Here is a 25482-nt window from a genome sequence, read left to right as displayed (position 1 = left end):
CAGACTTTGGAGCTTAAACAACAGAAATTTATTTTCTTAAACCTCTGGAGGCTGAAAGACCAAGATCAAGGGTGCCAGCAGGGCTGGTTTCCTTTGAGGCCTCTCTCCTTGGCTTGCAGACACCCCCTCTCTCATTCCCTCTCCATAAGGTCTTTTCTCTGAGAATCCCTGGCATTGACGGCATGTGCAAATTAACCTTCTTGTAAGGACACAAGTTAGATTGGATTAGGGCCCATCCATATGGCCTAATTTAATGTTAATTACCTCTTTAAAGGCCAGTTCTCTAAAGACAGCCAATTTTGAGATTCTGGGGGTTAGAGTTTCAACATACAAATTTGGGAGCTGTGATTCAGCTGACAACAAAGAGTCAATGATAAATGATCTTCTAAAATTTCTAGCACTGGAAAGAGGATGCTGAAGGAGAGAAATTCCTCAAGGAAAGGATGACTAAATGAAGGACAGTGATCGTAGCATCTCATGAACGGTTGGATGAGGGGCGGGGGCAGGGATTGGGGGCTAGGGATCTCCTTGGCAACCTTCACAGACCAACAGGTTGGCAGCCATCAGCAGCAGACTCTTTAAATACTCTCAGGAGAGAAAATGACATCTAAATCCAGAATTGTACTGATACTTAAAAATTACAGAGAGAAAAATATTTCCCTTCCAACCTTCTAAAGAAAATCCTGCGTTTGCCTCCTGAGCTTCTGGGCCCACTGTGGTACAGGTCAGGGGAAGGGCTAGAGATCAGAGCACAGGGCAATTCCTGCTGAAGAGTGAGAGCCACTGATAGGAATGAGAAGGGTACAAGAGGAAGGGCAGAGGAAAGGCCCTCCCTGTTAGCTGAATTTTGAAAAACAATTTTCAGTTTTTAGTGAGTAAATGCAGAGAACAAGCAAAACTGTTATCCTGTGTGGGAAGACATTTTTAAGGGATAATAAAGGGGAAGAATATTTACATTTTGTTGAGTCATGTAAATGGAATTCTTTGTTATTCCTCTGCAAGACTTCAGGATAGGCAAAGTACTTTCAATTCTTTTTTTTTTCTTAAGATGTTGTACTGCTGTTTCTTTTATGACATCATGCTGAGAAGGGCCAAAACATAGTCCAGATTTATTTCCATTAGAGTAAAAAGAAACAAAGCTCCAGGGCTACCTTACCCATGCACTCTTTTACCTCCCAATTTCTTCAGATGGTATTTGGAACACCCTTAGTGAGACATTTTAGGGAAAATAATTATAATCAATCTACTGGTTCTTAGCTATAGACGAGGGAAGTTTCAGTGTTTCTGAGTTCCAGAAAAGGTGCTTTTATGAAAGGGAAGTCTACAGCAGTAAGAAGTTCTGGAACTTCCCTTTATCCCCACATGACTTCCTCATATACTCTGGCTAATTTGTAATGACTCTGGAAATTTCCATGGCCTTAATTGGAAAAGCATGCTATTATGTAATTAAAGAGTTTTTAAGGACATCTGTACGCTTTTTTTCAAATTTATGTGTTTAGAAATTTTCTTGGTTTGTGGTTGAGTTATCCAGATTCCAAACACATCTGAGGTCAACCCTTGATTATCTGTAATTAATAATTACAAGAGTTGCTATGTATATGTCTTAATGATTTTTGAGGTAAAATTACTGACAGTGAAATGCACAGATCTTAAGCATACAGTTTGATGAGTTTTGGCAAATATGTACATCCATATAATCAACATCTCTATCACCCCCCTTCCAGCCAATCCCCCCCACCACAAGCAACCTGATTTCTTTCTGTATACTCGTTTTGTCTTTCCTTGAATATCATATAAATGGAATCAAACAGTATGTAGTATTTTGTGTCTATCTTCTTTTCTTCAATTGAATGTTTTTGAAATTATTTAAAACTACCATATATATTTTGTATGCCTTTTTATAGACATATGCTTTCATTCCTTCTAGACAAACATCTAGGAATGGTGTGGCTATATATATTTAATTTAATTTTTAAAAATTTCAATTTTTCAAAGTAATGGTATTATTTTATACTCCTGTTAGTAATATAAGAGAGTCCCAGTAGCTTTACTTCCTCTCCAGCATTTGGTAGTGTCATTCTTTTATCTAATTTACCCCTTCTAATGGGCTATTTCATGGTAGTTCCCAATTTGCTTTTTCTTTATGTCTACTGATGTTAAGTAGTCTTTCAAGTGCTTATTGGTAATCATATATCTTCTTTGGTGAAGTGATCCTTCAAGTCTTTGCCTACTTACTCATTTGTTGTTTGCCTTTTTGTATTGATTTGTAGTTCTTTATATAATGTGGACATAACCCTTTTTATCACATACATGTGTTGCAAACATTTTCTTCAAGTCTATCTCTATCGCTTATTTTTTCCATTGTCTTAATGTCTTAAGATAAGTAGAAGTTTTTAATTTACTTTTCTTTTATGATTAGTTCTCTCTAGGAACTCTCTGCCTATACCTAGACTGCAAAGCTATTTACCTTTATTGGCATAATAGTTTAACTTTTATGTTTATATCTACAATATATAGATCTAGTGTATAAATATTTAGCTATACAGTAAAATGAATTTTTGTATACAGAATGAGGTTCTTTTTTCACTATATATCTATCCATTTTTTCCAGAGGATTTGTTAAGATTTTCCTTTCTTCATTGAATTTTCATGGTATGTTTGTAAAATAATCAGCTGAATCTACATGTGTTAATCTATTTCTGGATTTTCTATTCTATTCTATTATTCTGTCAATCTTTTACTAATATGTGCTGTCTTAGTTATTGTATCTTTATAAAAAGTCTTGACATTATATTATGTGAATCCTCCAAATTTGTACATCTTTTTAAGGCCATCTGAGAAATTTTAGGTCTTTTGTGTTTCCAAAGAAGTTTTAGAATCAACCTGCCAAATTTCTACCCAAAAGTGTGCTGGATTTTTAAAATTATAATTACATTGAATTTATTGATCAATTTAAGATGAATTGATATCTTTTTCTTAAAAAAAAGAATCTTCCAACCCATGACAATTATACATTTCTCCATTTATATGGTTCTTTAACTTATGTTGTCAATATTTCAGAATTTTCAGTTTAGAGGTCTTGCAAATTTTTTGGTAAGTTTATTCATGAGTATTTTATGTTTGTGATACTATGGAATTATTAAAATTTTTAAATTTTATAATTAGTTCCTTCCAATATTTAGAACTAACCACAAGTGATTTTTGTATATTGAGATTGCTAAATTTGTTATGTTCTAGTAGTCAGTTTGTAGACTTCTTACTAATTTTATGTAAACAATCAAGTCATCTGTGAATAGTGTTTCTGATTTTAAAATCTACTTTCTGACATTTATATAGCCACACCAGCTTTCTTATGTGCATCTTTGTACAAAATATCATATTTTTAAACTATTCTTGCCCTTATATTTAAAGTATGTTTTCTTGCAGATAGCATATAGTTGGGCTTTGCTGTTTTATCCAGTCTGAAAGTTTCTAACTTTTAATTTCTGTTTCATGTAATTACTGATATAAATGGCTTTAAGTCTATCTTCTTGCTATCTGTTTCTTAGTTGTTACATAGATTAACTTATATTGACACATCAGTATTACTCAGAGTCCATAGCTGACATTAGGGTTCACACTTGGTGTTACAGATTGTATGGATCTGGATAAATGTATAATAACATGTATCCACCATTATTGTATCATACGGAATATTTTCACCGATCTGCAAGTTCTCTGTGCTCCATCTACACATCCTACCCCCTCTCAAATGCTTGTCAAGCACTGATCTTTGTACTGTTTCCTCAGTTTTGTGTTTTCCAGAATATCATATAGCTGGAATTATACAATATGAGGCCTTTTGAGATTGGCTTCTATCACTTAGTAATATGCATTTAAGTTTCCTCCATGTCTTTTCATGACTTGACATCTCATTTCTTTTTTATGCTGAATTATATTCCATTGTCTGATGTACCACAGTTTATTTATCCATTCACCTGCTGAAGAACATCTAAGGGGTTTCTTCCAAGTTTTGTCAATTATTAATGAAACTTCTATAAACATCTATGTGCAAGTTTTTGCATAGACAAGTTTTCAGTTCATTTGGGTTAATCCCAAGAAGCATGATTATGCATTGTACAATAAGAGTATATTTAATTTTGTAAGAAACTGCCAAACTGTATTCCAAAGTGGCATCCCCACCATCAACATATGTGGGTTTCTATTGCTTCACATTCTCACCAGCATTTGGTGTTCTAGATTTTGGTCATTCTAAAGGGGTGTAGTTATTGTTTTAATTTGCGTTTCCCTGATGATATGTGATTTGGAGCATATTTTCATATCCTTATTTGACATCTGTGTGTTTTCTGTGGTAAGGTGGCTGTTAAAGTCATTGGCTTATTTTTAAAATCAGGTTGTTAATTTTTGTATTGTTTAGTTTTAAGCATTCTTTGCATATTTTATATAACAGTCCTTTATAAAATACATCTGTTACAAATATTTTCTCCCAGTCTGTGGCTTATCTTTTTATTCTTTTGAGGGCATAAATATGTTATTTTAATGAAATCTAGTTTCTTAATTCTTTGTTTCATGGACCATGTCATTGGTATTGCATCTAAAAAGTCATTAGCAAACCCAAGGTCATCTAGACTTTCTCTTATGTTATCTTCTAGGAGTTTATAGTTTTGTGTTTTACATTTAGGCCTCTGATTCACTCTGAGTTAATTTTGTGAAAGACATAGAGTCTTTTTCTAGATCCATTTTTTGTATGCGAATGTCCGGTTGTTTCAGCACCATTTGCCGAAAAGACTCTCTCTGTTCCATCGTATTGCTGTTGTTCTTTTGTCATGTGGGTTTATTTTATGGACTCTCTATTCTGTCACATAAATCTTTTTGTCTGTTTGTTCACCAATACCACACTGTGTTAATTACTGTAGCTTTATAGGAAGTCTTGAAGCCAGGTAGTGTCAGTCCTCCAACTTTGTTCTTCAATATTGTGTTGGCTATTTTGGGCCTTTTGCTTCTCCATACAAACTTTGGAATCAGTTTGTTGATATCGGCAAAATAACTTGCTAGAATTTTGATTGGGATTGCATTGTCTATAAATCAAGTTGAAAAGAACTGAGATATTGACAATATTGAATCTTCCTATCCATGAACATGGAGTATCTCTCCATTTATTTAGTTCATCTTTGATTTCTTTCATTAGAGTTTTCTATTTTTCCTCATATAGATCCCACACATATTTTGCTAGATTTATATCCAAGTACTTTATTTTTTAGTGTTAATTAAATGTTATTGTATTTTTAATTTCAATATTTGCTTGTTTATTGCTGCTATATAGCCAAGCAATTGACTTCTGTATATTAGCTTTGTGTCCTGTAACCTTGCTCTAATTGCTTATTAGTATGAAGAGGGTTTTTTTTTTTTTCTTTTTGTCTGTTCTTTCAGATTTTCTACAGTGTCAATCGTGACATCTGCAAACACAATCTTATTTCTTTCTTCCAAACATGTATATCTTTTATTTCCTTTTCTTTTCTGTTACATTGGTTAGGACTTCTAGTACAATGTTAACAAGCAGCAGTTAAAGGTAACATCCTTGCCATGTTCCTCCATTGGTTTTTCTGATTATTATACATATCTTGTTTTAGCAACAGATTTACCATCTGATAAAAGTTGGTTGGTATTGATGTCTTACAAGTGCCAGTGAGTGGAACTTGTGATACGGGCTATAGAGAGAGATGCCCTTTTGCAGAAGTCAAGGGATAAAATAAACTTCAGCCCAGTCTCCATGTGAAATACTATCCTCTTTTTCTGGACAGAGGAAAAAAGGAAAAAGCAGAACTAGTATCTACCTATGCCTATTTTGTGCCAGGTGCTCTGTAAGTTACCTTAGTATGTTGTATCATATAGTCTTTAAAACAAATCAGTAAAATAATTATTATAGTGCCAACTTTACAGAAAAGGAAGTCAGATCTTAGATAAATAAAACTAAAGCTATATAACTAGTAAATTGGTAGAGCTAGAATCTAGAAAACCATCTTTCTCCCCTTTCCACCATGTTGCATTCCTTGCCTTAGTATTATGTTAGTATAATTACCAAAATTTATTGAGTGCTTATGGTACATATTCTTCTACAGTTGCTGGTCCACTGAGCCATTCAAATTGCTTTCATTTAATTCCTTCTTGTTTAGAGGTGGGGCAAGCTGTTCACGGTCTCCTCACCTTCTATTTCTGGGGGTAATAGGAGTGCCCTAAGTCTTGGATGGGGGTGGCCTCTAGGATGACAAGACACTGGGCAGAGTGTAAGGCAGAGAAGCTTCACTACAACCCTGGTGATTAATAAGTAATTGGCATATGGTCCTCTGCCAGCAATGAGTGCAACAACCAGCTCAGATTCGGAGCCTGTTCCGGTGGATGGAGAAGCTGGCTGTGCTAGAGGCCCCTGCTCGCTCACTTTTTCCTGTTTCCTGTGGTCCTTCCTATCCACTTCTTTTATCCAGTGGGTGACTTCTTCCCTAAAAGTCTAGTTTTTTGAACCAGGAGAACTTATTGCAAGATATGCAATGAAGTCATCTTTCTGATTAGACCAATGCCTTTTTCCCCTGAATAGTTGGGCATTTGGCCACTACATCAAGTGTGGAAAACTAGTGTCCATTTTTGAGCTGAGTAAGGGTCAAGTCTTGGCAGTAAAAAAAAAAAAAAAAAAAGAATTTGGAAAACACCAGTGCGTAGGAGGGTGTAAATAAAATACACACTTCATACCAGCCAGACATTGAGTGAAGTACTTTACATTTCTATTTTTTTAGATGGTGCAGAATCATTAATTATAGAAAGTTAGACAATTCTTACTTCCTGAAAAGTTCATATTTCTCACACACATTGTACCCTTTAATTAAATTTACATGGCTTTCCTCTCTCCTTTTCCTCATATCCCTGGTCTTCCCCTCTCTACTTGCTCAGCATGAGGCATATTCTGAATAAAACCTCATTAATTTCTATTTATTTGCTTTGAAATATATTGTAATTTGAAGAGGAATTTAGTTGAAATTAAATTTTGAACTGTCTCTCATACAAAAGTTTCTAAAGAACAATGGCAACAGCCTTAAGTTTCTTTCTAGGAAAAAGTGGGGAGTATATAAATCCTTTAAATAAAACAAAGAAATGTGTGATTAAATTACTACATGGTTAAATGTGTGAATGTTTGACTGGACCCTCCTGAACTCCTAACATGCTCTTTTTCCTTTGCAGAGTTTTGTGTTCACAAGCCACCAAATGTCGGCAATGCCACATTCAAAGCCCTCACGTACAAAATTGGCACCCTGATAAACTGTGAATGCAAGAAAGGCTTCCGCAGAATAAGCAACAGGATGCCCTATATGAAATGTATAGGAAATTCTGGTCGCACTTCCTGGGAAAATCAATGTCAGTGCTCAAACACTTGTAAGTGTTTCCTTTTGTAACTAGTAAGGACAAGAGAAGAACTATAGCAAAGAAATCTCCTGCTTCTGTTCACTCTACCTGGTAGACAAAAATTGGCCAGTCTGAACCATGTGATAACTAATTTGAGTGGTTCCTGGAATTCATTCACTAAACAAATATTTAAGGAGTGTTTTCTAGTTCCATGGACTGGTCTAGGCACACAGGATACCTAGCACTCAAGAAACATATTTCAAGGGCAGGGAGGGAACAGACATTACACTAATAATTACCGAACAATTAAAAAGTAATTCTAGTTCACAACAATGTGAATGTACTTAGTGCCATTGAAGTGATTGTACACTTGAAGTGATTGGTATGGTAAATTTTATGTTATGTCTATTTTATCACATTAAAAAATTGTCTCAATGAGCCTATATATTTATATATATATTTATTAAACAATTCTAGTGGGTAATATCTACCTATAAGGATGCATTAACTTGTTTGTGTTCTGATTTCCAAAACTCACACTCACATTTCACACCACCAATATCCTGGTTGATGAAATATACTTATTCTAGCTCCACCTTCAGAAACACAGCAGTGTAAATTCCTAAAAACACCCCATGACCCCTCTTCACCCCTCCTTTTCAGTTACCACCTCTGCAAACTTAAGGAAAAAGTTCTAGGTACGAAAACAGGAGCAATGGGATAGGCATTTCCTCCCCTGAGGAGGGCAAAATGGAAATAGAAGCTCATGCTACTGAATTCTAGAGACTTATCTATTACCGACATTTTTCACTCTGGGTACCATGGGGCCTTTTGGAGATTTCTTTGGAAGAGACATATTGTAAAGCAGAAGTATATTGTCCATGCAGGGCCTTCCCCAGCCTACTGTCAGTAACTGGTATTCCAGAGCATGAGGAATATTCCCCAGAGGCCCCTTGCTGGGGTCAGAATAACAAGCCACAGGCAGGTCAGATTGGTTTGTGTGTGGGTGAAGCCCCAAATCAGCATGAGAGAAGCAGAGAGGCAGAGGAAGCTGTTCACTTAGGATTTCTTTATGTCTGAATTTCAAAACATGGTTTGAGAGCTCGTAGCCCTCATTGCCAGACATGGCTGGAGTCACTGGTAGACAAAGTGTCGCAGCCTCCTAGTTGCTGGAGAGGGCAAGAAGAGATGGCAGAGCTACTTGCCAGGATATTGTAGGCAGATCACCCCCTGGAATGGAACTGAAGGAAACGACCCCCAAGATGCTTTCTAAAACTAAGTTGATCTGATACCATGATTTTGCCATTTAATTTTCTTCTTTGAATCCTGGAAATTCTCTCATGAGTCCAATATCCCTACAAGGTCCTTTATCTACTCTGTTATATTAGAAAGTGGTTAATAGTGGTGGGTTCATGTGTCCTTTTATTTCTTAACCCTGGAGATGGTGTTGGTGAGCTGCAGTGACTTTTATCCCACCCAAACCACATATGGACTGCAAAGTCTGGAGACTGCTGCTCTGCTGAAGTACCCAATAGTCTTTTTGCCAAGAAGATCCCCTCCCTAACCCTAAGTTAGAATCCCAACTCCCCGTCATTTTGGTGCCCTTACTCAACTCCTTTGCCAAACTCTTCACAATAGAGAGGAAGGCTGTAGAGAGGTCTTCTTTTCATTACTTTAAGATTGCATCTCTCTCACTTTTAATTGAGCTGCTTTAGGGAAACAAAAGAGTCATGGATTGTTGAGTCAGATCACTCTTCAAAGCCATCACACAGGCACACATTCATGCACAATGCTGGCAGGGTTGATGGCCAGAATGGAGTCTCTTTGGTGGACAAACACAGACACACAAAATTCCACCAGGAAATCTTTTAGTCCTTTCAGAAATATGCTGAAGGCCATTGTCATTACATACATGGATACTGAAGGCCAGTGCCCTCCTGGGCTTGACATGAGCATGGCCTACTGAGAGCACCCAAAAGCAGGGCTTATGTATGGCTCATCTGTGTAAGCCCAGCATCTACACATTTCCTGGCACACCACAAAGACACTCATTCTGAGTAAATAATACATAAAGAATGTTTACTATTACAAACCTTTGTGAAGTTATTTGCTTCTTTCTATTCATATTTTCTAGCCCTCAGAAACACACAAAAACAAGCTACTCCTAAACCTGAGGAAGAGAAGGAAAGAAAAACCACAGAAATGCAAAGCCAAATGCAGACCACAGACCAAGTTAACATAGGTAAGAAGTGAATCTGAATGCTGTTGTCTAGCTGAGTACTAGGAGCCAAACTTTTTCTTGCAGGTATGTAATATGCTCCCCAAAGGAAGAAGGTCTATCCCACTATCCTCTCCTCTAAGGATATCATGTCAACAAGAACTATTTATTGAACAGCATTTGCAGGCTGTTGCCTCAGTATTTCAAATCACTCTCACAGTAGCCAGCCCAGGCTCTGGGTTTATTCCTGGTTTGGGAGCTGGCTGAATATAATTCAATTCAATTCAATTCAAAAAGCAGGTGTTGGGACTAAAGGTGCCACACACTGCCAAAGAAGGTACAAACATGACCAGATAATAGTTCCTGCTCTAAAAAAATACTTTATTTTTCCCCTAAGTAGAAGATAATGAACTGTCAGCAAAGCAATTTACTTCAAGATGTTTCTCACCACGGGGTTGTAACATGTGCTGCGCCATACTAGTGAGTCTCAAGCTGCAGACGAATACCAACTCCCTAATGGGTGGTGGATGAGTGAACACCATAACTACCCAATTGCTACCACAACTTTCCACAATGAATCATGTTGATTGAAGTCATCATAATGTCAGGAGGAAGTAGAGTCCATTAGGAAAGCCTGAGCTTTGGGGGGAACCAACTAACCTTATGAAACCCTGTGGTCCCATGCTGATTTTATAACTTTACAAAGAACTTTATCATATTGTATATTATCTCACTTGAACTCAGTGATTCGTGGAGCAGGAGTATTACTTCAATTTACTGAAGAAAAATTGAGACATTGAGAAGATAGAAGACTTGTCTCAACTCACATAATTTAAGAATAAGACCTTGGGTCTCCTGAATTAGTCTAGGGATCTTTCTATGGATTATTTATTTTAGATTGCTTTTGAATTTATTTGCAGCTTCCATTATTTAAAAAAACAAACACTAATCCAGGGGCATTGTTGCAACATGACATTTTTATCCATTTGTTTGTTTTTGTTTACTTCTCCCATGTTACCCTCCACAATTATTAAAAGTTTTCTCAAATGGTCAATATTTTCCTTACTCAATAGATAAACAGCTGGTTCTAGCTAAGGGATATTTCAGATTGCCTTAATTAGGATGTTTTTATTTAAAAGAAGCAAACCCAATTCAAACAGATTCAGACATTATGGATTTCACTGGCTGTACAAGAAGTTTTTTGAGCCTAAAACGTAAGTTCAGTCATGATTTGCTAAGTGCTATACCAGTGCAGACCCTCAGGACAGAACCACTGGGCTTCCTGTTGGGGTAGAGAGGTTATATAGTGTATTTGTAGAGTTTATATTGGGTAGTCAGGTTGTGGGAATTCTGGGAGGTCAGAGAATATGTGTAGCTTCACATGTGTGGGGATAGAAGGTACATGTATGTGGTTCCATATGATCAAATAAGGAGTGGGGTGGGAAATCCTGAGATTAAATTAGAGCAGGTCATGATCTCTGGGTTTAAAGGTCAGTCAGAGTTTGGTTTAAGTTGGTGAGTGGAAAGTTCCTAGACATGGGAAATTTTCAGAGGCCTTGATAGGGCTCACATATGGCAAGCTTCAGGTGTAGTTTGATCAGAGATCAGGCTCCAGTTCTCTGAGATTCTATCAGCCCTTCTCTTCTTGTGGTCTTGATATTGTCCCCAGTCCTGCCATGGTCCCAAGGTGACCATTAGCTGCAACCCGAAGATGTAGCTTCTTCAATCAGCAGTGAAGATCCAGGGTGGTCTTCACTTATCAGTGACCCAAATTGGCTTGAGCCTGCCCTTATCCCTCAGCTGAGACCTTCTTTCCCACTCCTGTCCACTTATGAAAACTCTCACTATCGTCAGGAGTAATTACTTATTCCTCTATGTAGCAAGCGTCTGTTCCTTAACTTTTATACCCAGCACATCTGCCTTCATATGTTTTTCTTACCCAATTGACTGACCTCTTCTGCAGGAGTGACTGGATTTTTGTGCCTTCCCACAAAGTACTCACCAAAGTTCCTGATACTCAGACATTCTCAATACACATAGGTTAAATGAAATAAAATGAATGAACAAAAGAATAAGAACATAGGTCCATTCTCTAGGAATGGGAAACTTGGTTTTATTCACATTGCTTTCCCCAAATTGTCTTTGGAATTTTCTTTCCCTCCTCCAGGTCATTGCATGGAGCCTCCACCATGGGAACATGAAGGTTCAGAGAGAATTTATCACTTCGTGGTGGGGCAGACCATTCACTATGAGTGTGTCCAGGGATTCAGGGCCCTACAGAGAGGTCCTGCCAAGAGCATCTGCAAAATGATCTGTGGGAAGGTGGAGTGGACACAGCCCCAGCTCAAGTGCACAAGAGAAAGTAAGAACAACCAGTCTCTAGGTAGAGTGGTTCATTTTTTAGTTCGTTACTTTGCTTTTTCCATCAGGCCAACCAGGGCGGAACTCCTGACCCACCAGCTATATGACCTTGGGCAAGCCAGTTAATCTCCTTGGGCCTCTGTTTTTTTCTCAGTCTAGAAAAAAGACTATATAAACTCCAAGGTCTCTACACTTAAGGTCTTCTGTACCCTGAGTGAGGATAAGTAGCAGGAGATGGAAGAGGAGAGAAGATCTTTGAGTGTTCCAAAGCCCCCAGATCACTCAATGGCAATAATTCTTCCCCTTTCCTAGCTGATCCTGAAATTCCACTTCTAAGCTACAAGACTTCCTCTTTTTCAAAAGAGAAAGTCCAGCCTGCAACTCACACATTTCTAATTTACTGAAACATAATGTAAATTCATTATTTGTACAGCACTACACCTTTGGCATGCAACTTTCCCTTGTATAATTCCCACTGAGCTTTGATAAAAGTGCAAATGTGCTAGAAAGAGACTTATTCAAGCACAAACATGCACATACACACACACACATACACACACACTCATTCACGCATACACACAACCCACCTATATTAAGGTCTGCTATTTTCATTCTGAAATCGTATGACTATTTATACAATCAAAAGTCACTTACATTGAACTATGGTTTATCAGTTTCTTTGTTCTCTACCCTTTTCCAAACCCCATGTCTTCTTCTTGGATTCTTTAGAAATTCTGTGTTTCTTTCCCATAGCCTGTCTTCAGTGAGCCACATTGCTGGCCATGGACTGTCCCTGGTTTCCTCTGTAAAAAGATGACAAAGTGGGGCAGTATCTTAGGTAACTGACAACACCCATTAGAAATGGGGGGCCTATCACAGAGAAAAGTACTTTTTGGTGCCTTTCTACTTTGTTTGATGGTTCAGTGGTACTTGTATTATTATGACCTGTTTCCCAAGCCACAGATGGAAACCAGGGCTGAGTAGACAGCCTGGGGAGTAAGTGTTTCTCAGAGTTCTGTGGAAAACCAGAGTCACAATTACAATTCACTTTTACTAGGCTCTGTTGGGGCAACTTACCCACCTCCCTGTGACTCTGATATGGAGCTATGCGATATGGCACCCACAGATAACACACCCAGAACTGAGAATCACACCTTAGCTAGTGTCTGAAGTCAGCTGAGGAGGGCAGGTGGGGTTGGATATGAGACTCCACAGTCCCCCCACCTTCAGTTCTATAACACTGCTTACTCTCTCCTCCAGGTGATGAAGAGTCTCAGGCAAGCACAGATACTCCTTCTGGGAGTGAAATTTCCTGCCCCTTAATAACGATGGGCACTACTACAGGTATGGGTAGAGTTTTGTTTCTATGAAGATAAAAGCTTGACCATTAAATCATAATGGGAGAAAAAAAAAAAAACAACAGTTTGCCTGGAGTAGCCCCTCCAGCAGATGGTTCAGAGCTGCTCCACGGATGTTAAAGATCATCAGCCATCTGTACCCAACCTTCCAACACTCAAATGCTAAAAAGCAAGTGTCAGAAAGAAGAGAAACTGGACTGAGGGTGGTATATCAAGGCAGAAGAATGAAATACTTGCACATGGCCTCCTTTGTCTGTTACATCCCTTCCATGACTCTCAGAGGTTCTAGCTTATGGAGAAGGCCTAACACCCTCTAGCCCGTGCAGTCGGATAATTGCATAAACAGAGCATCTTCCCCTCTCTATTTTGCACAGGTATTCAAAAACATACAGAAGTGGCTACTACCACGAAGATGTTCATATTTACCACTGAGTATCAGATAGCAGGTGGGTAGGAATCACTTCTGTTATTGACAAAATGTATACCAGAAAGATTGTAGGGCACGTTGCTCAGTGGGTGGATTGGTTAGTTGTTTAAAATGACTCCCTATTTACACTATACATTTATGAAAGTAAAAGACTAATCCAGAAATTAACATAACTTAATGTCACAATAATCAGTTACAGTAAGTTATGAGTAAAGTCTCAAACCTGCCCCAATCAGTTCCTCCTGAATGGATTCTAAATGTCAAAATACCACATGACTGGAATTGAGGGGTGAGGCAAAGGAGGAGGGAGGCTGTATAACCAGGCAAAGGAAAAAAAAATCCTTAAACTCTATAGCTGTTTCCTGGTAAGGGGGCAGGAGTGGGGGGAGCATGCCTTGCAGCAAGAAAAAAAATTAAAAAGATAAATAAATAAACAAGCCCAGAAACAAGAGTAGAATGGTGATCACAAGGGGCTGGGACTGGGGCAAGTGTGGAGATGGTGGTCAGAGGGCACAAATTTCTAGTTACAAGATAAGGTCTGGGTACAGAATGTGCTGCGGGGTGATGAGAGCTAATAATACGGCATTGTATATTTGCAAGTTAAGAGACTAGATCATACCTTTTCTCACTACAAAAAAGAAACAGTAATTATGTGACATGATTGGGGTGTTAGCTAATGCTATGGTGGTAATCATATGGCAATATGTAAGTGTATTAAATGAACAAGCTGTACATCTTAAATTTACACAATGTATATGTCAATTATATCTCAATGAAGCCAGGGAAAAAAAGAAAAAAAACAGGCTTTGAGGCACATCTAAGATAGGTAGGTAGGTAGATACATACATAGATAGATTGGTGGCTCATTCCAGTACTATTTGGGAAATATGAACACTTTCAAAAGATGCTAAAGTGTTTATCATTTATCTTTATATTTCAATATTTCTTTTACCAATCACAGGCCTCACTCACGACCTCTTTAAACTGAGGCCTGACCTCTGAACCTTTCTGAAGAGAGTGCCTGTCAGTTGAATCTCACCTGAAAGCCTTTGAGGAAAGGCACCATGCCCTTGTCCATCCTCGCCACCCTCACTCAGTCCTAGCCCCATCCTTGAGCCCCCTAAGAAATCATTGCAGAAGGGAGCTGCATTCTGGAAAGGAAAAGCAGAAACTGCAGAGCTCACCTCTTCAGAAAATCCTTGCTCATGGAGGATTTTCTCAGCCTGCTCTGTGACCTAGCCAAGGGCACACCTTTGATGAATGAACTCCTTTTCTCTTGACAGTGGGTGGCTGCATTCTCCTGCTGATCAGTGTCCTCCTTCTGAGTGCATTCACCTGGCAGCAGAGATGGTGAGTCCCATATTAAGGAAGCTCTTGCCCAAGCTATCGGTGAAGCCAGAGCAGGAAAAGCACCAGGGCAGAGATACCCACACCCCCAGGCCACCCCATCGTCTTACTACCCACCAGCACTTTGGGGAATAGTAGAGGGAGAAATGGCCAAAATATGCACTTCCAAAAGATCAGTCAACAGGAATTAAAGCCACAGGGAACTGGGAGAGCAAAGGAAACTAACATTTGTTGAGCACCTACTGTATACCAGGCTCAATGCTTATCAAATAAGCATTATCACAATCTATCTTCTCAGGAACCTTCTCATAGCTACAATTTAGACAGATTAAGTAACATGAACAACATTGCACAGCAGAGGCCCAAACTATAATCTGAATCAAGAGCCCATGACCCTTCTGCCCCATCACCTGGCTGGAAGGAAACTAGGCCCACCCTGAGCTTCTCTCCTGTGCTCCCCACCCCACCTCCGGCAGACACTCACACCAGAGCCCCCTTGACTGGAAATGTGGCCCATGTGTGGCCTTATTTGCACCAATTTGGATTCTCAATCTTGGCTACATATTGGAACAACCAAGAGGTATTTCTTAAAATACCAATGCTTGGGCCCCAACTAGACTCTAGGGGTGGGCACCAGACACCAGTACTTTTTTCTTTTCAATTGAGATAAAATTCATTTTTTCAACCAATTTTAAGTGCGTATCTCTGTGGTTTTTAGCAGTGTTGTATATATACCACCACTCAATCGCTCACCTGCTGTCCATCTCTGTGGATTTACCTGTTCTGGACATTTCATATAAATGGAATCACACTATATACAACCTTGTGTGACTAGTAAATAAGTACTTTTAAAAGTCTCCTCAGATGCATCAAATACATATGCATCCAATTTTGATAACTCTACACTAAACTAGTGACTCTCAAACTCGAGTGGGCATCAGCATCTCCTGGGAGGCTTGTTCAAACAGACTGTGAACTCCACCCCCAGAGTTTCTGATTCATCAGGTCTGGGATAGATTCTGAAAATGTACATTTCTAACAAATTCCCACATTATCCTGATACTTCTGTTATGGAACCAGGGAATCCCTACCGGCACACCAGAGTGCACTCTGCCAATCCTAATGTAAACTCAACAGTAAGACCCTGAGAATATATCTGTTAGACCCCCTCCTTCCGTCAGTGACAAGAGAATACATCTCCAGGATCGTTCCATTTCAGTAGCTTAAAGAACAAAAGCCTGCAGGCACAAAGGGATGAAGCTATTTGGGAGTGGTAAAGGTTTTGGAATTTATATTGTCAAAGAAAGAACAGCCTAAAATTGAGTTCCCATAAGCTCTTCCAGAATTACAACCTTTCAGGAGACTCAAACTGATCCCTGTCAGAGACTAGTCCAAATTCCGCCTAAAATCAAATTTCAGCTGAAAGCGCCCTCTTATGGCCAAACAGAATCCTGCAATTAATTAGTAGATTAATAAGTTCTAGGGATATAATGCACAGCATTGTGATTATAGTCTATAATATTGTGTTATATACTTCAAAGTGTGTAAGAGACTAGATCTAAAGCATTCTCATCACAAAAAAGAAATGATTATTATGTGACACAATGGAGGTGTTAGCTGATGCTATGGTGGTAATCATACATGTTAATACCTTGAACTCAAAGAATGTTATATGTCAATTATATCTTTAAAAAACTATTACAAGAATATCTGAATTTTATTAACCAATGTAACACCAATAAATTTAATAAAAATATGCAGGGGTGGGCAAAATAAGTTAAATTACCAGCCATGATTACCTAAAAGATAAACGATAAGTAAGGATACAAAATAATAACAATAATAAGAAAAATAATACAAATAAGTAATACAATAATAAATAAATAATAATAGAAGAATAAACTGTGTTTTGTATACTCACAACTATAAACCTGCTTTTGCTCACCCCTGTATATATACTTTTCTTTTTTTTTAAAGAATATCTAACATGTGCCAGGCACTTATCAGGGGCTCAAAGATAAATATAAATGCCTCTGCCTTTCAGGAGCTTACAGACTAGTAGAGGAGAAGGGGAAAAAATAGAAATTTTAAGTATAATTTGTGAAAGCCTAAGACTGAGGTGTGACAGGAGCAAAGAAAAAGGAGATGATCATATGGAGGGTTATCAGTGCGGTGGGGGAAGGGGAAAATGGGGAAAAGGTGCAGGGATCAAGAAGCATAATTGGTAGGTACAAAATAGACAGGAAGATGTTAAGAACAGTAAAGGAAATTGAGAAGCCAAAGAACTTATATGCACGACCCATGGACATGAACTAAGGGAAGCAGGGATTGCTGAAGGGAAGGGAGGTACTGGGCAGAAGGGGGCAAAGGGGAAAGAAAATGGGACAACTGTAATAGCATAATCAATAAAATATACTTAAAAATAAATAAAAAGTTTAGAAAGGACACTTAACCCTACATGGGGGTGCCAAGAAGGCTTTAGAGTTGAAGTTGCTTAAGACGCCTGAGGCCAGATTTTAAAAGGCAGGAGCTAGGGACTGGGCAGAGGGAGCATGTGCAGAGAGAAGCAGTGAGAAGGAGCATAATAATATTTGGGAGAAACCACACAGTTCTGAATGCAAAGTACATGGGGCAGTGGTGACAGTGATCCTTTGGAAATGGACAGTGACCAAATCATGGAAGATTAGGCCAGACTGAGGGATATAGACCCTATCAGAGGGCAACAGAGAGCACCATAAAAGTTTTACTTTTGAGACAAATTAGCATCAGCCCTTTGAATGGTCTGGCTGCAACTGAGGCTGGATTTAAGGTGGGTAATAGTGGTGGCAGTCTGATTATGTTACAATGGAGAACATCCACACAGAGCTGATGACAGCATGAACTAGGTAAGTGGGCACAACTTAAAAAAAAGCAAAAAAAAAAAAAAAAAATCAAGAAATATATAAAGGAAGTCAAGAAAGCTGATTGGAAATGAGGGTTAAGGAAGTGGGATGACTCAGGGATGAGTCCAGGTTTTAGAGTGTGACAGTAGGACCCAGTAGTCACTATGCACTGGGGTGAAATGAAAAGTGAGGATCTAAGGTGGTATAACCCTTGGGGATTAACCCCCAAGCAGAGCCCATCCTGTAGTCCATTATCTGGGACATTCTCAGCCTCCATCCTGTAATGGTCCAGTCCTGGAACTGCCAGGGAAATGGAAGGGCTTTCTCAGGCTCTTCCTCAGATTGCCTCACTGCACAATGAATTAATTTTCATTCTGTAAGAACAATGGGCGGTCTTGGCGGGATGGAGAAGCCTTGATGTCAGATGTTAGCATGTGGAATGGTAATAACATCCTGGGGTGGAATTTAAAGTTAGCAGCTCAATGTGGGCTTAATTGAATGTTCTACCCACATCAGTTTAAGGTAGAACCACATTTTTCTTGGTGCAGTATTACACTGATGACTATGACTTAGTTATATATCACTACAGGAGGAAGAGGAGAAGAACAATCTAGAAAGCCAGAGTGGTAAGAAGCCAAGAACAGCTCACAGTAGTCATAAAGCACAAGCAAAATCAAAGAAGTTAAACACTCTCCCAAGCTGCATCTCCTGTGATTCCTCAGGTTTTGAAAAGTTCTGAAGTCACATCACAGGACAAATGGCAACTACAACCCCATCATGAAGGCAGCTCTGGAGTATCAGTGAGTGGGATCAGTCTGCTTCTAAGTAGCAATTGAAAGATCATTCATTGGAGGAACAGGAGGAACAGCCAGAACTCTAATTCTTATTTTCATGTGTATGTAAAGCTTGATAAGCAAGAAATGCTCTCCATACCCTATACAGTATAAAGAATATAACTTAATGTTAATTTTATCCCAACTTACTAGTTTAGACATCCCAAGGAAAGCCCCAGCACTAATTAAATAACACACACACAAACTCCCTAGCATATGTAATAGGACCTTAGGTCTTGATCTGCATAGATCCTTTCCCAACCTCTGGTTGACAAGCCCATTCTCCTGATCACATTCCTTAATGAACACCCTCTAAGAACTCTGGACTGATAACTTGACTGCATACTTTTGTTCTTAGGTCAATCCTCTAAACTAGCCCCCTTCCATTGAAATTTCAATTTTTAATTTCAAAAGAATAGAGGCCATGGCAGAATTATCTTTGAGTAACACAAAAACAGAGCAATAAAGGTCTTGGAATTGTAGAGCTCCATTACTTGAAAGAATTTTAGTGGAGTTCATGTCAGAAAAAAAGGATAAACTAGGTTCCAGGTAATGAATTATACCTATTAAAAAGCTTCAACAATTCATTACTAATAGGTTTCTTCAAGAGTTAGTTTCTTTGGGGTTCCTATAAATGATACTCTGAATTTGTCCTGCAAGAATTTGATGTTTATAGACAGACATACGATGTGCATGTATGTACATTTCCAGATAAGTGTCATAGAAATACCGATAAAAGATCAATACATTCAATGTTTATGGAAATAAGGAAAGAAAGAAGAAGGAATTGAGGATGGGGAGGAAGATCATACTGACAGGATGTAACTATATAAAAGGACATACCAGTGTTTTCAAACTGTTAGCAAATCAGAATCACCTGGAGGCCTTGTTAAAACACAGGTAGCTGCCCTGAACAGTGTTGCTCAATTTGTTGGGCATTGTCCCACAATTCAAAAGGTTGCCTGTTCAATTCCCATTCAGAGCACATGACTGGGTTGTGGGTTCAGTTCCTGGTCAGGGTGCATATGAGAGGCAACTGATTGATGTTTCTCTCTCACATTGATGTTTCTCTTTCTCCCTCCCATCCCCTCTTTCTAAATATAAATAAATAAAAATATTAAAAAAATAATAAAACATAGATGGCTAGGCCCATCTCCAGAGTTTCAGAATCAACAGGTCTGGGGTGGGCCTGAAAATTTACATTTCTAACAAATTCCAGGTGAGGCTGATGATTCTGGCCTAGGTACCATACTTTGAGAACCACTGGGTTATACCTCTCAATACTCATTGATCCTCAATGCCTACTAAAAAAATCAGCTCCAGATGCTGGGATTTCAGTAAAATTTCTTGTATAACCTTTTGCATTAGAGCTCAGTGCTAAAACTGGTTGACTTCAGATGTACCAGTTAGACAAAAATCACATAACTAAGGCAATTAATGAGAAGTTTAAACCTGTAACCAGTTTTCATTTCTGGAAGGGCAGGAAACTGTTATGAAAAAACATGGGCAGGTGTCAGCAGGTATATATTCAGATTAAAGAACTATTTTCTGTCCTTTCTGTGACCCACCAAGTACCATATGGATTCCATTGTCAATATCCCCACCACAAGCACCCCAAATTTGTGTTTTGTGGTCAAACTAAGGTTGAGAGGACTATTAGACTAAGGAAAAAAATTTTTTTTAACCTTACTTATCTTACTTGAGTAAAATTAAGTTAAATTTTGACTACTCGTTTTGGGGGAGGGAGGACTATGATATCAATATTTTTTGTAATAATTAAGATATTTATTTACCTTTTACACTCTCATTCTCTTACAAGTGTATGGTGGAGTTTTCCAGAAGCTACGTGATATGTTATCATGTCATCACTCTGATGTTAACATACAATGAGTTTATTACTATTGTTTATAAATGAATTAATAAACAATATTTTTAAAAATTTCTTGATTATAGCATCTAAATATGGTAAGTATCACTAGATATAACTATATAAACAAAAGCTCTTTGGGATCCTCAATACTTTTAATATTATACAGAGGTCCTGAAAAATAGTTAGCAAGCACATTATCATTTCCAAAATGCAAATCAAAACCACAGTGAAGTGACTTGAAGAAGAACAAGGAAGAAGGAGGAGGAGGAGAAGAGAAGAGAAGGAAGGAAGGAAGGCAATGTTGACTAGGATATGGAGAACTAAGAATGTTCATACATTACTTCTGGGAATGTAAATAATGTAGCCACTGTGGAAAACAGGTTGGCAGTTCCTCAATAACTTAAACATTGAATTATCACATATTAGTAGTTATACTCCTAGGTATATACCCAAGAGAGATGAAAACCTATGTCCACAGAAACTTGTATGTGACTATTTATAAAAACATAATAGCCAAGTAGCCAAGAGGTGAAAATAGCCCAAATTCCCTTCAACGGATGCATGGCTAAGGAACTTGTAGTAGATCCATATACTGCAATATTATTCAGCCATAAAATGGAATGACGTACTGATACATGCTAACAGGTAGATGAGCCTCAAAACCATAATGCTAAGTGAAAGAAGCCAGATACATAAGGTCACATGTTGTATGATTCCTTTTATATGATATATCCAGAATAGGCAAATCCATACACAGAAAGTAAATCAGTGCTTACCAGTGCCTGGAGAAAGTGATTGCTTAATGGGTGTGACTTTTTATGGGATGATAAACACAACAACAATCTCACTAAAACACTGAAACCTGACTAGACTTCTAGTCAAGATGGAGGCATAGGTAGAGATGCTTTGCCTCCTTGCACAACCATAGAAAGATTACAACTAGATCTCAAAACTAATAACACTCAGAACCATCAGAAAAATCAAGCTGTATGGAAGTCTGACAACCAAGGATTTAAAGAAGACATATTCATTCAGACAGGTAGGAGGGGTGGAATCACGGGTTTGGGTGGAGAGGTGTTGTGGCTCAGAAAGGTGGTGGCAGTGGCAGTGGTAGCAGAACAGAAGGGAGGGACACCTTGGGAGCAAGTGATCCCAGCCACAGGCCAGACCACACAGCCCAGGGTTCCAGCATTGAGAAGATAGATCCCAATTACCTCTGGCCATAAAAACCAGTGGGGGTTGGAGCGGCAGAGGAAACCACCAGATTTTCACTGCTTAAAAGGCCAGAATGATCTTATAACATATGCAAACCCACCCACTCCAGGATTCACCACCACGGCAGCAGGTGGAAGGGTGCCAGTTACACACAGGAAGGGGGTGAGGTAACTGGAAATGGGGCAACCACCAGAAGCCAAGCAGTGGCATTGCACCCTCTCCAAGCTCTCCCCATAGTCACAAAGAGGTGAAGTAGATTGCCCCGCCCTGAAAATTACCTGAGGCTTTTCCCCACACAATTTATAGGTGCCTTTGTTACATAGGTAACACAACTAAGACAGGGAATAAAGCAGCTCTACCTCACACACAGAAACAAACAAAGGGAGGCTGCCGAATTGAGGAGATAAAGAAATATGGCCCAAATGAAAGAACAGAAAAAAACACCAGAAAAAGAACTAAGTGAAACAGAGATAGCCAACCTATCAGGTGAAGAGTTCAAAACACTGGTTGTCAGGATGCTCAGAGAACATAATAATAATAATAAAGGAAGAAATGAAGGTTACACTAAGTTAAATAAAGAATGATCCACAGGAAACCAACAGAGAAGGGAAGGAAACCAGGATTCAAACCAATGATTTGAAACAAATAGAAGAAACAAAAATTTTTTTTAAATGAGGATAGGCTTAGGAACCTCTGGGACATCTTCAAATGAGTCAACATCTGAATCATAGGGATTCCAGAAAGAGAAGAGGAAGAGCAAGAAATTGAAAACTTATTTGAAAAAATAATGAAAGAAAACTCCCTTAATGTGGTGAAAGCAATAGACATACAAGTATAGGAAGCACAGAGAGTCCCAAACAAGTTGGGCCCAAAGAGGACCACACCAAGACACATCATAATTAGAATGCCAAAGTTTCAAGATAAAGAGAGAATCTTAAAAGCAGAAAGACAAAGGTAGAGAATTAACTACAAAGGAGTTCCCATAAGACTATCAGCAGATTTCTCAAAAGAAACTTTGCAGGCAAAAAGGGGCTGGCAAGAAGTATTGAAAGTGATAAAAAGCAACCTACGACCAAGATTACTCTATCCAGCAAAGCTGTCATTTAGAATGGAAGGGCAGATAAGGTGCTTCCAAGACAAGGTAAAGCTAAAGGGATTCATCATCACCAAGTCATTATTACAGAAAATGTTAAAGGAACTTATTTAAGATAAAGAAGATCAAAACCATGAACATTAAAAAGGAAACAAATTCGCAACTATCAACAACTGAATCTAAAAAACAGAGCTAAGCCAACAACCAGAACAGGAACAGAATCCTATGTATGGGGATCATTTGGAGGGTTATCAGCTGGGAGGAGGAAGGGGGAAAATGGGGAAATGATGCAGGAATTAAGAAGCATAATTGGTAGGAATAAAATAGACAGGGGGATGTTAAGAGAAGCACAGGAAATGAAGAAGCAAAAGGACTTACTCACATGACCCATGGACATAAACTAAGAGGGGGGATTGCTGAAGGGAAGGGAGGTACCAAGCAGAGGGAGGAAAAACTGGGACAACTGTAATAGCATAATCAATAAAATATACTTTAAAAAAGACTGAAAACTAATCCCTAATTGTAGGACATGGAACAGTTCCCTCCCCCACACCTTAGCATAACATCAATAGCACTTTGTATAGCAAGAGGGGAGAATTGCAGGTCTCACACCCTATTTAAGAAGTTGCTAAGGAAACCCAGAGACAATAGGGGAGACAAACACAAAGACACTAGAGAAAATTTTGCCTCTAACACCACAGCAACAGCCAAGAGTAACACAGCCTAATTCCTAGCCAGATCAGCGTAAAACCTCACACCAAAGGCCTACTTACCTTAGTTCTTTTCACCTACTATGTCATGTCCAGCTTTCAACAAAAAATTACAAGATACACTAAAAGGCAAAAGCACAGTTTGAAGAGACAAAGCCAGTATCAGAACCAAATTCAGCTATGGCAGAGATGTTGGAATTATCAGACTGGAGATTTAAAACAACTATGGGAAATAAATCATTCTGACACATATTGTTATGTCCCTCTAAATCTGTTCTTCCATTGGTAATAAAAGCCCCAGGCTTCAGTGGAACACACCCCTCTCCCTAGCTAAGGATAATAGTTGCTAGCCTGCCTTGCAGCTAAGTCTGGTCACATGACTAAGTTCTGACCATTAAGACATGAGCAGAAGTAAAGTTTGAAATTTTCAGGATGTGTCTTTGTTCCACTAGTTGTACGGTGGTCTTGGTGGTGGGAGTTAGAACTACTAATGAGAGAAACTGCATGTTAAGTTTGTCTGGGAAACAAAACCAAAGGAGCCTGGATGTCTGACACGAGGGAGGTGCCACACTAGGACTGCTTACACTTGTATTGTACCTCAGACAGAAATAACCTCCAATTCAGGCCACTGTGGTTTTTGACCTTCTTAGAGCAGCTATACCAGCATCCTACAACAATTATTCATCCCACCCTGGCTGGTGTTGCTCAGTGGATTGAGTGAGGGGTTGCTGTTTTGATTCCAGTCAGAGCACATGCCTGGGTCCTGGGCTAGGTCCCCACACATCAATGTTTCTCTCCCCCTCATTCTCCCTCCCTCTCCTTTCTCTCTGAAAATAAATAATAAAATTTAAAATCTTTAAAAAAAACAATTACCTATCCCTACTAATATCTGGCATATATATGCCCCTCCCCCAAATTTAGCTAATACCATAATATTAACATTAAAATATTTTCAATAGAAAATGGGACAAGCATTAGCTTTAAACATTCAAGCAGACTCAAGTAACTACATGTTTTTGTTTCCATAAATATTACCTTAAAATTTTTTCCTCCAGGAGGTAAATAAGTATATCAGAAAAAAATGGTGTCAGTTCTTTAATTGCTCCCTTACTTGTCTTCGGAGAATGACTGCAATTAATTTACACTGTCCCTGAAGGCTTTCCAACAATGCTGACTCACAACAGATGTTGCTGTCAGATGGTGCTTTCTGGCCAAGTCAAGAATCAGAAAGAGAGAGCTGCTGAGATTTTCAAAGAGAATCCCTGTCATCTCCATTCCTCCTTTGAAGAATGTCCTCTTCTTTTACAATATTGAGAAATATGCTTTTGTAGTTATACTACTGCTATGGGAGTAGGGACAAAAGAAATGTATGTGGTCAAAAGATAAGAATTAGTTTCTTTCATAGCTCAACAATCTTACCAATAACGTAGTTTTGGGTTTCTTTCCCCCTATCTCTTCTCTGTTTCTAGTGATGTCAGCTTTATCCAAAAACAAAATTAATTTCATGGTGTCAAATAGGCTGTACATATTCCAGAATTTTTATCAGATCACCGTATCTACAAACAAAAAGAGCTTCTTTCCTAAGGAGGTTCCAGGAAATGGCTTCTTTAGTCTTTTTGGCTCAAATTAGGCCTCATGTCTACTCTGCACTGTAGCGAAAGGATGTAAAATGAAACAACTTCCTTAGGCCTGACCCACATATCCCACCCCTAGAACTAAGAGTGAAATCAGTTTCCCTCATTGGCTGCTTGGAATAGGGAGAATTATAAAAAACAA

Source organism: Furipterus horrens, unplaced genomic scaffold, assembly GCF_987537825.1.
Source record: "Furipterus horrens unplaced genomic scaffold, mFurHor1.1.pri manual_scaffold_2, whole genome shotgun sequence".
Lineage (NCBI taxonomy): Eukaryota > Metazoa > Chordata > Mammalia > Chiroptera > Furipteridae > Furipterus > Furipterus horrens.
The sequence above is the reverse complement of the archived record's forward strand: the minus strand, read 5'-3'. Positions refer to the sequence as shown.